The sequence below is a fragment of the Microtus ochrogaster genome, chromosome 21 (genome assembly GCF_000317375.1).
Source record: "Microtus ochrogaster isolate Prairie Vole_2 chromosome 21, MicOch1.0, whole genome shotgun sequence".
NCBI lineage: Eukaryota > Metazoa > Chordata > Mammalia > Rodentia > Cricetidae > Microtus > Microtus ochrogaster.
Window position 1 is genome coordinate 2134031 of NC_022022.1, and position 12484 is coordinate 2146514.

Consider the following 12484-nt stretch of genomic DNA (forward strand, 5'->3'; position numbering starts at 1 on the left):
CACCTCCTCTCTGTGGGTGTGCCCAGCTGTGCCGGCGCCGCACCTCCTCTCCAGTCTCTCGGACAGGCAGAGAGCAGGTCCAGCATTTCTAACCAACTGGCAAACAAACATTCAAAATACGTGTGCCTGTGGGGAACCGTCCTCATCCAAACCACCACACACACCTATGCTGCACAGCAAGACCCATCTCAAAAGAAAAAAAAAGAAATCAAAGGTTATTGAAAAAGAGCCAAAAGGGGCTGGAGAAATGGCTCAGTGGTTAAGAGCGCTGACTGCCCTTCCAGAGGACCCGGGTTCAATTCCCAGCACCCACATGGCAGCTCACAACTGTATGAAGATCCAGTGTAGGAGATCACACCAATGCACATAATATAAAGTTAAATAAACCATAAATAATATTTAAAAGAAAAAGAGCCAAAGTCCATCAACTTTTGGTTTTGTTTGTTTTGCTTTTGTTTTAAGACAAGGTCTCACTATGTAGCTTTGGCTTTCCCAAAGCTCTCTGTCCAGACCAGGCCTTCTGCCTCTGTCTCCTGGGTACCGGGATTAAAGGTGTGTACCCCCATGCCCTGCCAGGCCATCATTTTCTTGCTGTACTTGTATAAACACTAGCCCAATTTTTGCATGCAAAGATTATTTCTGATGTCACATAATAAAAATTTAGGCAACTTTAGAAAAAAATACAGCTCAGTGGACGATGTATTTCTAGGTACACTCTGGAAATACCAGGCTCTGGTCCTGCCCAGGAGCCTTACAATTTTGATATATACTATAATCTTCCCAGTTCCTGAAACATCACAAGACGGGTCTGGAAATTGTATTCCAAAGGCAGAAGACACTCTTTAGGTCTACTGTATGGGCCATCCAGAGATTGTCCCATGTCATGATCAGAGACAGTCAAAGTGTGACCGTTAAAACTCTCCTGGCTGGGCAGTGGTGGCACACACCTTTAATCCCAGCACAGAATATTGTGTTGTATTTATTTATTATGTATACAATATAAATAAATAAGAATCTATTGAGTACTCTTCCAGAGTTTGGGTTCCCAGCATTCAGGCAAGCTGCTCACAACCCTTAATAATTCCAGCTCCAGGAGCTCCAATGCCTCTGGCCTTCCATGGGTGCCTGCACTCGTGTGCGTGCGCACACACAATGTAGAAAGCAAGTGTGGTGGGTGTGAAAGAAAGCCTTGATCTCTGGGATCCTGCATAAGCTCACGGAAGCCCAGGATAAACAGAGAGTTGATCGTGCGTGTCAGCAATCCCAGTACACTGGTGGCTGAGGCAGGAAGGCTGGGAGGTGGAAGCTGCCTAGCTCCAAACCAGACAGTTCAGACCAGATATAAACAAAAACAGGGACTTTCTCCATCATAAAGGACTAACTAGGTGGCTTCCACTCTGACCAATCAAGCATAATTTTTTATTTTGCTTTGTTTCTCATGATCACTCTCTCCTCTTTTTCCTCTCCCTGAAAAGCACAAAATTGCCTCATTCTGCTCAGATTAAAGATAAGTGAGTGATGGAAGGATTTTTATTTAAAATCTTAGTGAACACAGGCTTATCTTTAACAATCCAAGGCCGCCTGGAGACTGTTCCTGCAATATGCGCAGAGTACTTTTTTGAGATACTTTGATTTTTATCTATGTGTTCTATGACGCCTTGAATACATATAGCCTTTGGCCCTCCAGTGAGGGATTTGGGTACCTTTGGATAGTATCTACTTTAATGAAAATTTTTAGTTATGATAAGGAAATTGGAATGGAATCAATAGGGCCAGTCGTCCAAGGAGAAGGAAGGAAGTCCCAGATCACACCCTTTCGTCTCAGCATCCTTGGAGGAGGAAGAGGGAGAGGATGACAGGCAAAGGAAATAAACATCTTGGTTTTCGGAAATTTCATCTCAGGACAGAGTGTGGTAAATGAAGGGAGGACCTGTTGCTTTTGACGGGGGCTCTTGTTTGGTTTTAAGACCATGTGAGACTTGACTTTAGTTCCACATTTCCTGAGGTACAGATGAAATAAAATACACAAAACAAATAAGAAAATGGATAAATGTTATCTCACACAACCAAGAGGATGATACAGAGATGGTACAAATACAGGTTCCATGGTGTAATGGTTAGCACTCTGGACTCTGAATCCAGCGATCCGAGTTCAAATCTCGGTGGGACCTCTTCCCTTTTCTTCATTTCATTTCTGTGTTCATGCAAGATTTGAGTTTAGCTGCTCCTTCCAGGCTTTCTGCGGGTTCCCAAGGACTAGAAAGTACTAAATTGGGGTGGGGCTCTGGAAGAATACAGCCCTAGGTCAACTGTGTTCCAGGAAGAGGCAACTCCTTTCCCAGACTCACCTGGGACCAGGCAGGAACACCACTGCCCAGCCCTGTTAGAACACTTTTGCAGTTCCCTGGGGCGCGCATATTCTCTGAATGGTTTTGCTAAATCCTGTCACCACAGCCTCCTGGTGCGGCAGTTATTCCAGCTCTATTGCACATCCCTGTCATTCACGGATTGAAGTGGCTTTATATTCAAATTCGACCTCATCAACTTGATTACGTGTAGATTACACCGTGACTGAAGGCGATCCTTCAGACACCGGAAAGGCGAGGCCCATGACACGTGTTCTCCACTGTGTGAAGGCTGCAGTTGTCTGCGGTCATACACCCTCTCCTGGAAAAAGGTACTCTGGAGGCGCTAGCCAATAGCCCGTCTCAACTAATGTGGTAGTGAGCAACGATTTTTCCACATTTCCTTCATCTTCCTGAATGTTGAAACTTTTGCTATCACTCCCACAGGTCCCAAAGTTTTGTTAATTTTTAGGAAAGTTGTCCCAGTCCCCTCTCTGCTTCATGTCTGTGATTCCTATTTCTCCCAAGTGCATTAACTTCCTGTCATTTCCATCGTGTAATTGTTGGACTCTAGCGTCCAAACACCGAGGAGGAGTCGCCCCCAGAGACCATCTCATACACCACAGCCGATGCAAAAGCATGAGGATTTTATTAATTCTATCATGACAGGGTCCCCCAGCATTCAGGAAGCCAAGAGACCCGAATAGCGGGTACAGTCTACTTTTAAAGGGGCCACAGAAGCAAGGGGGGTTGTTCTTTGACTATTCTGATTGGCTTATTCGAAAGGGCTATTACCAATAATTGACTGGAGAGCTGTTGCCAGATCAGATGAGGTAAGAGGTCATTTTGATCCCGTTTCCCAGGGGACCGAACCAAAGCATACGTATATGGGTAATTGTTCAGGAACTGAGTACGTGCCAGTGTAGCTGTTAGGTCCTTGGTTCCCAGGGGAGGAGGGGAAGCACTATGGCACAGAGGCTGAGAGGATTCAGTTGTCAAAAATGGCTTCAGGATTGTCTTAAAGTCTTACATAATTAAGTCTGGAACATTCTTCCAGACTGAGCATTTAGTTCCTCATTGTTCCTGTCTCCAAGATTTCCTGTTTTAAAATAGATTACCGTTATATTTCCCTTTGTATTCCCTTTCATTATGTAGAATTAACCCAGAGCCTCGCGAATGCTAGCCAAGCTGTGAAAGCCTGAACGGGGCAAGAAGGGAATGGAGAAAGGGCAGACACCGAGAAAGAATGTTCAATGTGTCAGGGCAGACATACGTGGGTTTCAGCCAGTATCCTGGGAGACAGAAAGGGAAGGAGGCCGTTAGACTTTTTTTGAATTAGAATTCAGAAACAGAAAAGGCTTAACAGAGAATATAGCACCTAGAGGGACTTGAAGTGTGGGCGTCTCTTGGAATAGGTCCATTTCTCCTTTCCTGAAAGATGGATGGTGTCTCAATTGTCTAAATTTTTACAAACACACATCCTTGACTAGAAACCAGACTTGAGTCACAGTGGTGAAAGTGCCAAATCCTGGCCTCTAGACCAGGGAACAAACCTTTTTTTGTTTTTTGTTTGTTTGTTTTGTTCTGTTTTTCAAGGTAGGGTTTCTCTGTAGCTTTGGATCCTGTCCTGGAACTAGCTCTGTAGACCAGGCTGGCCTTGAACTCACAGAGATCCGCCTGCCTCTGCCTCCCGAGTGCTTTAGTAAAGGCTGTTCAAGGACTCTTCCAGGTGATCAAATCCTTCCTTTGCCACTCACCCTTCCTGAAATGACTTGACCTATGATGGGAACTTGGTGTTCTCACCCATTAGAGTTACTAGCATGTGCCCACCACAAAATTGTTAAAGTGTGTGTAGACTAAGATAAATTCAAAATGACTAAATCCAATTGAGTCATTAAGGACACAATAAAAATGGAGAAAGAAGTCGAGCAGTGGTGGTGACGCCTGTAATCCCAGCACTTGAGAGGGGGAGGCAAGTGGATCTCTGAGTTTGAGGCTAGCCTGGTCTACAGAGTGAGTTCCAGGACAGCCTGGTCTACCTACAGACTAGCTCCAAAGCTCCACAGAGAAACCCTGCCTCGGAAAAGAAAAGAGTTGCAGCTAATAAGGCAACAGAAGAGATAATTCTTGTTTGTTTGTCTTAATCCACCCACTGTTGGACTCTAGCGTCCAAACACCGAGGAGGAGTCGCCCCCAGAGACCATCTCATACACCACAGCTGATGCAAAAGCATGAGAATTTTATTAATTCTATCATGACAGGGTCCCCCAGCATTCGGGAGGACCTCGAATAGCTGGTACAGTCTACTTTTAAAGGGGCCACAGAAGCAAGGGGGGTTGTTCTTTGACTATTCTGATTGGCTTATTCGAAAGGGCTATTACCAATAATTGACTGGGGAGCTGTTGCCAGATCAGATGAGGTAAGAGGTCATTTTGACCCCATTTCCCAGGGGACTGAACCAAAACATATGTATATGGGTAATTGTTCAGGAACTGAGTACGTGCGAGTGTAGCTGTTAGGTCCTTGGTTCCCAGGGGAGGAGGGGAAGCACTATGGCACAGAGGCCGAGAGGATTCAGTTGTCAGAAATGGCTTCAGGATTGTCTTAAAGTCTTACATCTCCCTTTTCTTCTTCTCATCCGAACTCATTTCTCTGAACCTGGTCGGTGCCTCTGACCTACTTTCCCCCATCTCTTCTTGACTCCCCTTTAACCCTCTCGCCTTTTTCCAGCTCCCGTCACACTGGCCGCAGCCGAATAGGGCTGGAGGGCGGGAGGGTGTGTGTGTGTGTGCATGTCAGGGTTCTGGTGGGGAGAAACCTTGGATTTTCTCTGTGTGTCTCCTTTAAGTAGAAAATAGCAACAAGTACTGCACCAGCTCTCTTGTTCTGGCTTCTGAATAGAGAGCGGGGAGAAGGGAGCTCTCTTGAGAGACTGCGCATGTTTCGGTCTTCTGTGTCAAAAGGAAGAGCACAGGGAAGGGGGTTGAGGATGCGGTGGTGAAAAGGAAGAAAGAAAGGAAGAAAACAGCCTCATTAAGTGGTATCGGGCTTAAAGTCGGGAGACTATAAGGAAATGAGGAGAGACGTGGGAGAAAGCTGAACTGCCCCGTGTAGATTTTGTTTGCTTGTTTTCTTTTGGTTATCTTTGAACTCACGGGCACTGCTTCCAGAGTGCTAGAACTAAGGGAATGAACCAGTATGCCCAGACTAGCGTGCGCCTTGTTTTCTGGTACCAGCAGCCAGAGCCCGCAGGATGGAGACCCCCACACTGGGTGAGAGCCTCAGTTTGGTGCACTGGGCCGTGGGCCAGTCTACAGACTTTTGAATAGACACTTGGGACTAAACTCACTCGCACAGAACTGGGGAGATCACGATGCGCCCAGATTTTTCCAGGCAGTACTTTGCTGCACCCTACTGGACCAGAGCTAGAGCGACTTGACCTAACAAGACAGAAGCCTGCAGAGCAGCGCCACTCCCCGCTCCCCTCAACCCCCAAGTCATCCACACAGACCTGACAATACCTGACCAAGTTGGTTTGGGGTGTGTGTGTGGGGGGGGGGAGCACAGCCAGAGTGGATCTCCAAAGTGTATTGTTGCAGTCCACCAATACCGTAAATTATGCAGCCGAAATTCCCTTATGTGGTGAAGCCGCATGGATCAGTGCCTCCGGAGTTACAGAGGTGCGGGTTTCGCCGGGGAGAACCTTGTTGATTGTGGTATTTCCCCAGCCAGGTAAGTAGGAGAGCTCTTGGGGACACTTTTAAAGCCTCGTCTATCGTCATGTTCCCTGAAGATCACGACTCTCCCTCCAATCCGAATGTCATTATAGCTTCAGGTCGCTCTGTGCAGGAGACTCCATGACAGTCACGTGATGTCGCACTGTCCAGACAAGCAGACCACGTTTTAGCTGAGGCTCGGGACGCTAAGCTCCTGGACCCTATCATCTGCATACCCTACCTGTGCACCAGCATCGGCGTCCTTCCTCTTCCCAGGCCCTGTCTTAGCCTCTCAGCAGTACCGAAATCCACTGGAGACCCGAACTTTCCATAGGGCCACGCCAGCGGGTTTTCTAGAGAACAGCGGATTTTCAGCTCAGGTTATCGTAACAAAATACCAAAGGCTACACTTTAAACAACTGCAATGGCCGCTTTTACACTAGCTGTGGTTCCTATTCCCAATAGGAAGACCACCCCAGAGAGGGAGCGACAGCTCCCGTGGTTTTCCTCATTTAGGGACACTGAAGGCGCCACAAAACATCCAGTACTTAGAAGCAGCACAAGAAAGAGCCTAGCGAGGGCTTTCCCTACTGTGGTGGGCCAGCTTTTGTGTATTGTTCACTATATGAAAGGGTTGAAATTTCAGCCTGTTAAAAATAACTACCTGTTTCCGCCCGGTTTCGAACCGGGGACCTTTCGCGTGTGAGGCGAACGTGATAACCACTACACTACGGAAACCGCCCATGAGAACAGTTCTTAGAGACTTCATGAAAACGGTGCACATGCTATCTCCATCAGTTTCTAATAGATGAAATCCAAAGGCATTTCAAATTTCTTGTCTGTTTGTTTTTTCAAGGCAGGATTAGGCATTTTAAATTTTAATAGAAGCAGCCCTGCGCACACCAGCAATCCCTCAGACAGGCAGACAGCAGCCTACCAGCAGCTCTGTCTTCAAAGTCTGCCCACGCCGAGGGCGCAGGCCCTGGGGCCGCACACTGTGGGTCGGAATGCTGCGGCTCACCAGGGTTCACGTTCATGGACTGAAAATAGGTGTTATTCTCCGGGTGGACTAGGAAGCTCTCAGAAGCTGTGGAGCCCGGGCATTTGGGTGTGTCGCAGGTTCTGGGCACTTCACTATCTCCTGCTCCTGAGAAGCCGGCGGCTACAGGGTGGTTTATTATTTATTTATTTATTTGTTTATTTGTTTATTCATTTATTCATTCATTCATTCGTTCGTTTTTCACGGCGCCAGCAATCAATAAATGTTCTTGACTCTCGAACTAAGATCGATGCGTCCGTTCCACCCAGAAGCGGTAGGATTCTTCCTCTGGCCCGGCTCTCTCCCCTGACTCCACACTCTCTCCTCTCAAGTCCGAATTTAGCTTTTAGTGCCTCCACCTAGCCACCCACTTGGGTTCCGGTCTCGGTCATTTAGTCAGTGCAACTCAAAACCCAGTACTCAATCAATCACCTTACAAGTTAAGAAATATATTTTAATGCCAAACACCAGGCCAGGTCAAGCCAGGCGTCTGCAGCCTGGATTGTACTGGTTTTAGGATCCCGCCTCCAGGTCACTGGGAGACTTTGGGATCCCTAAGGCCAACTTCAGAACTTAATTGGTCTTGAAGTTCTTTTTCGGATGACAGCTTTAATTTATTCTTTACAAAATTGGAAACACCTTTTGTTTGCTTGTTTTGATTTGCTATTTTGTTGTTTTCCTGTTCAACTGGTTATGACTAAATTGAGAATTTTAACCCAGTACAGTTCACCTTAGAGCAACTGCTACCAGAAGAGGGAAAGAGAAGATTAATCAATGTATCCATCTCGCTCCTGTTTCTCCAATCCTGTTTTCCTCTGTACCCAAAGAAACTTCCTGGTAGCTTTAAATGGAGAAATCTCGAGGGACTTTTCTCTCCTCCCTTCACAGTTTGTCTCCCCACACCCACTTCCACCTAGAGAGGTCTCCTCTTCGGTCCCGTCTAGGTCCTTTGGGGTCCAACAAAGACAAAGCTGGAAGGGAGGTGGGCCCGGAGATCACAGACTCCAGAGGCTCCCCCTTCAACACCTGGCCCTTCATGTTCCGTAGACTTGGTGAGCTTGCGGGCTGAAACGGCAGCTGTATGCAGTTCTGCTCCAGAGAGAAGCCGCTTGGATGGACCTCTGTCCTTCCTCTTGCTGGTTCTAGGGAACAGAGCCAGAATTTCAAAAAAAAAAAACACCAATTCAACCGCTTCCGAGGTCAATTTAGACTCCAGTTAAAGCTTTTGCTCAAAGTTAGAGTTCACGAACGAAGGGATTGTGGGGACAAAGATCTACACACTTGATGGAAAATGCCCCGAGGACAACAGCAGCAGCGCCTTAGATTCTCACAGAAACTCGAGGAGAATGGGCGCCCAGGACTGCAAGAGCGCTGGGTGCATCGTGGAGAGAGGGAAGCTTGGATCAGTTGAGGGCCCTGGAGCCAAACATTGATGCAGCTTTCTATCCTGGCTGTCTCAGTTCCTGCATCCTTCAGATTCCTTTAAGATGTGGGGGATCTTAGGTCTCCAAGGTCCACCCTTCTCACCCTGGTTAATGCCCCGGTCCCCCACCCTTAGTGTAGCTTCCATACCATGACCTTGCAGAGGCAGGCACATCTTCAGGTCAGTTGTGAGGTGTGTCCCAGACAAGACAACACCCTCTGCCTCTTGTGGACACTCCCGATATAATACTGTATTGCTGTGTGTCTCGTTGGTCTGACTTTGAGGTACTCCCTGAGTCTTAGCTAGGACCTATTCATTATTTTGGGCACCATTATTTAGGCTTATTGTTTATTCTTAGTTGTCAAGTAATGAATAATACATCACAATGACAATGAGATGTTTACATAGTGCCGAGTATCTTTGTTTGAAAAGAAGGGCTTCCGTGTTTGCCTCATAACCTGCGTGTTTACACAATGCCTGTCACAGAAAACATTTCATAAATATTTATATATATTTGTTGAAAAACAAGCATTAATTTAATGGACTTTCCCTAGAGATAGAAATAAAAGCCATCTCATAGCTGGGTGTGCTGGTGTTTCTCTTCTGCATCAGGAGTTCAAGTCCAGTTTCTGTGGGAGGTGGGGGTACAATCCTGGATAAATCCTGATTTTGCACTTACGAACTACACAGTAGTTGGCAATTTACTCAAGCTGCTTATATTCTGAAATACTTATCAATGAAGCCTCAGTTACAGAACTAAATGAACAGACTTTGTGATTGGTGAATTTGCTTCAAGAATTTAATAAAAATATATCATTCAATACATGTGAGTCTCTACCCCCATTCCCACCCATCTCTGAGGGGTGAGCGTCCTCACAGCATGCAGAATGCTCACTAGAAACTGAAGAAGTTCTTAGGAATACACACGCTACACAAACCTCCCTGCTAGTTTACAGGAAGATATGGAGTGAGGTTCTGAGTGATAGGAAAACAATGAGATCAGTGAATGAAGACCAAGGAAGTTTGAACAGGGCAAAAAGATTAATTTTTAAATTCCTACACTTAAGATAAAGGGTATAGGGAATGATTCTTTGGAAGTCATGGGATAATTTTTATAATTTGAAACTTTTAAGAATCAGAAAGGTAAACTGGGCAGTGGTGGCACACACCTTTAATCCCAGCCTCGGGAGGCAGAGGCAGGCAAATCTCTGTGAGTTCGAGACCAGCCTGGTCTACAAGAGCTAGTTCCAGGACAGGCACCAAAAGCTACAGAGAAACCCTGTCTTGAAAAACCAAAAGAAAGAAAGAAGGAAAGAAAGAAAGAAAGAAAGAAAGAAAGAAAGAAAGAAAGGAAGGAAGGAAGGAAAGAAGGAAGAATCAGATAGAAAAAGTTTGAGGTGCCAGCACTCAACTCCCACGTCACTGAGAGAGATGTTAACAGGCATCTCAACTCCAGACGCTCCTGGCTCTGCCTCCATCAGCAAATCCTACTGGCCTGCGCCAGCAGATAGGCCATACATAGAGGCTGAAAGAAACAGAGGACTCTGGGAGCACTGAAGTCAAGTGTAAAATATTACCAAATATCTGTGTTGCTAACATGGAAATAAAAATAGCATTACCATGGGAGAAAAAAACCAGAAACCAAACCCTGTTCTCCACGGAGACCTATGTTGATTCTCCTTGTGGGCCTCCGTCATCAACCTGTTTTAGGATCTGTGTACCCTTCTGCTGATACTGCACAGTATTTATATGGAAAAATAAAGCTTATTTCTCCCTTTTCAAGGTTTGCTCAGCCTGCTTCCTTACGTTTTGGGGCTACCTGCCCAGAGGTGGCACCACCCCACACCAATACGTATTTTCTCAAGTCTTCTTCAGACAACTCTAGTTTATGTCACATTGACATAAAATTAGCAAGCTAGCACAATTTTCATGTACTCAACTTGTCTTGCTGGTAAAGTTGTTGAAATATGGTTTACAAAGAGTAAAACTCCTTTCTAAGACTTAATTTTTTTTTTTTTTTTTTTTTTTGGTTTTTCGAGACAGGGTTTCTCTGTGGCTTTGGAGCCTGTCCTGGAACTAGCTGTGTAGACCAGGCTGGTCTCGAACTCACAGAGATCCGCCTGCCTCTGCCTCCCAAATGCTGGGATTAAAGGCGTGCGCCACCACCGCCCAGCTAAGACTTAATTTTCTTGACCGTTGGGGACAACCTTAACAAAATCTTGAGTTCTTGGATATTTCAATATACATACAGAGCCTAACTATTCAGAGACTAAGAAACAGGATCCTACTTAAGACTTTTGACCTTCAGTACTTATTTCAAACTGTTTCGTAGTAGGAAAAAAAACCCAGTAGCCCCCGTTATGTGTATATGAAAGACCAATCTGTCATTCTTCACCAGAAATGCCAGGGGAGAGCGCGAACGCAGTCCCCCACTAACAAAAATTATGCAGTCGAGTTTCCCGCATTTGGGGAAATCGCAGGGGTCAACACACCCGAAGTGCAATGGGTGGGCCTCTCCCTGGGAAAACCACCTACGTTATCATGGTATCTCCCCTGCCAGGTAAGTATGTTTTTCTCCTTCGCAACCCCCACTCAGCCCCACCGACCCTGCACTCTTAACACACGGTCACTTAACCATGCCTGCTCCACGGTCTCCCCGGACACGCACCCAATTCTTGCGCCCTAACGCCACCCACGGACCCGCGCTTCCTTCTTTCCAAGCCACTAGAGATCCTAGAAATCGTTGGCGTTTCCGCAGCCGCTGCGGACCCGGCAGCCCCTGAGCGACCCTCATCTGTATAGACCACGCCCCCAACCGGCACCCAAGGGTGACATCACACCCCTCACCCTCGACCAGTTGGCTTAGTAAACTCTCTTGCTCGCGGAGGAGAGCTGGATGGAGTGTTGCAGGACCAGAAACAAATCATCTTGAATTTTCTCCAATCCCCAAATAGCCGATGGTTGCTCACAGCCGTGTACTAACAGCCTTGTCGCTGGTTTCGGTGTGTACCGGCAGACCCCTATCTTCTGCCAATACGAAGTTAGAGAAGCCAGGCAGCAAGAGGGCCAGCCCTACAGCAGAGGTCTCCAGCTTCGCTGGAACCTGCCTACCTCATGTCTCCACCACTGCATTTTACAATCAAGGCTCTTGATGTATGGTTTTCTCTGTTCTCTTCTACAGAAACACCATGAGACTGACACTAAGACGGGACATGGGGTGACCCGAGTCTGTGTTCCTGGTCCCCCTCAGGCTCCTGCATGTGTGTTGTGCACACACATATATCCAGGCACAAACACACATACACAAAAAGTACTCTTTTCTGTTTTGTGTATGTGGGGGAGGGACAGGTGTGTGAGAGCCAGGACTTGCATGTGGAGGCCAGCGGACAGTTTGTGGCAGTCGGATCTCTTTCTGCTGTGCCTGCTCCGTGGATCAAGCTCTTGGATGATCAGGCCTGATGGCGAGTGGCCTTGCCTTTCTGCCATCTTCAGACACCTTAAAATCACTGTTTCTCTGTCTCTCTCTGAAGCAGGATCCCTCAAAATAGCCCTGGCTTTGCTGGAGCTCGACATGTTGATCAGGATAGTCTCGAACTCACAAAGAAACCCTGTGTTGAAAAACCAAGGACAGCCAGAGCTACACAGAGAAGTCCTGTCTTGAAAAACCAAGAAAGGGGAAAAAATTGTAGATGGGTTTTATTGTGACAGTTAGGCTTTTATTTGAGACAAGATCTTGTTCTGTAGCCCAGGTTGTCCCTGGACTTTCAGTTTTCCTGCTTCAGACTCCTAAGCGTGGGGATAATAGGTAAGGCTCAGGTTCCAGGTGTGCACCATTAACTCTAGCCCTTGTCAAGTTCCGCAAAGAAGCCAGGCATGGTGGCAGGAGGACCATGGATTTGAGGCTGCCTGCATCCCACAGTGAGATGGTCTTTTTTTTTTTCTCCTAGGATTGGGGTGGTAG

At 46.7% G+C, this 12484-nt stretch overlaps 3 non-coding genes and 1 pseudogene across 3 annotated transcripts; 1 reads left to right on the plus strand and 3 right to left on the minus strand.

Moving 5' to 3' along the window:
- The first annotated feature begins 2099 nt into the window (after positions 1-2099).
- Positions 2100-2171, plus strand: Trnaq-cug. Its single transcript has one exon. It is a non-coding gene; the product is annotated as a tRNA-Gln (tRNA).
- Positions 2172-5897: 3726 nt separating this feature from the next.
- Positions 5898-6085, minus strand: LOC113457250 (annotated as a pseudogene).
- A 641-nt stretch (positions 6086-6726) lies between these two features.
- On the minus strand, positions 6727-6799 carry Trnav-cac. The gene has a single exon. It is a non-coding gene; the product is annotated as a tRNA-Val (tRNA).
- Positions 6800-10927: 4128 nt separating this feature from the next.
- LOC113457273 lies at positions 10928-11091 on the minus strand. The gene has a single exon (XR_003377898.1). It is a non-coding gene; the product is annotated as a U1 spliceosomal RNA (small nuclear RNA).
- Positions 11092-12484: the final 1393 nt, after the last annotated feature.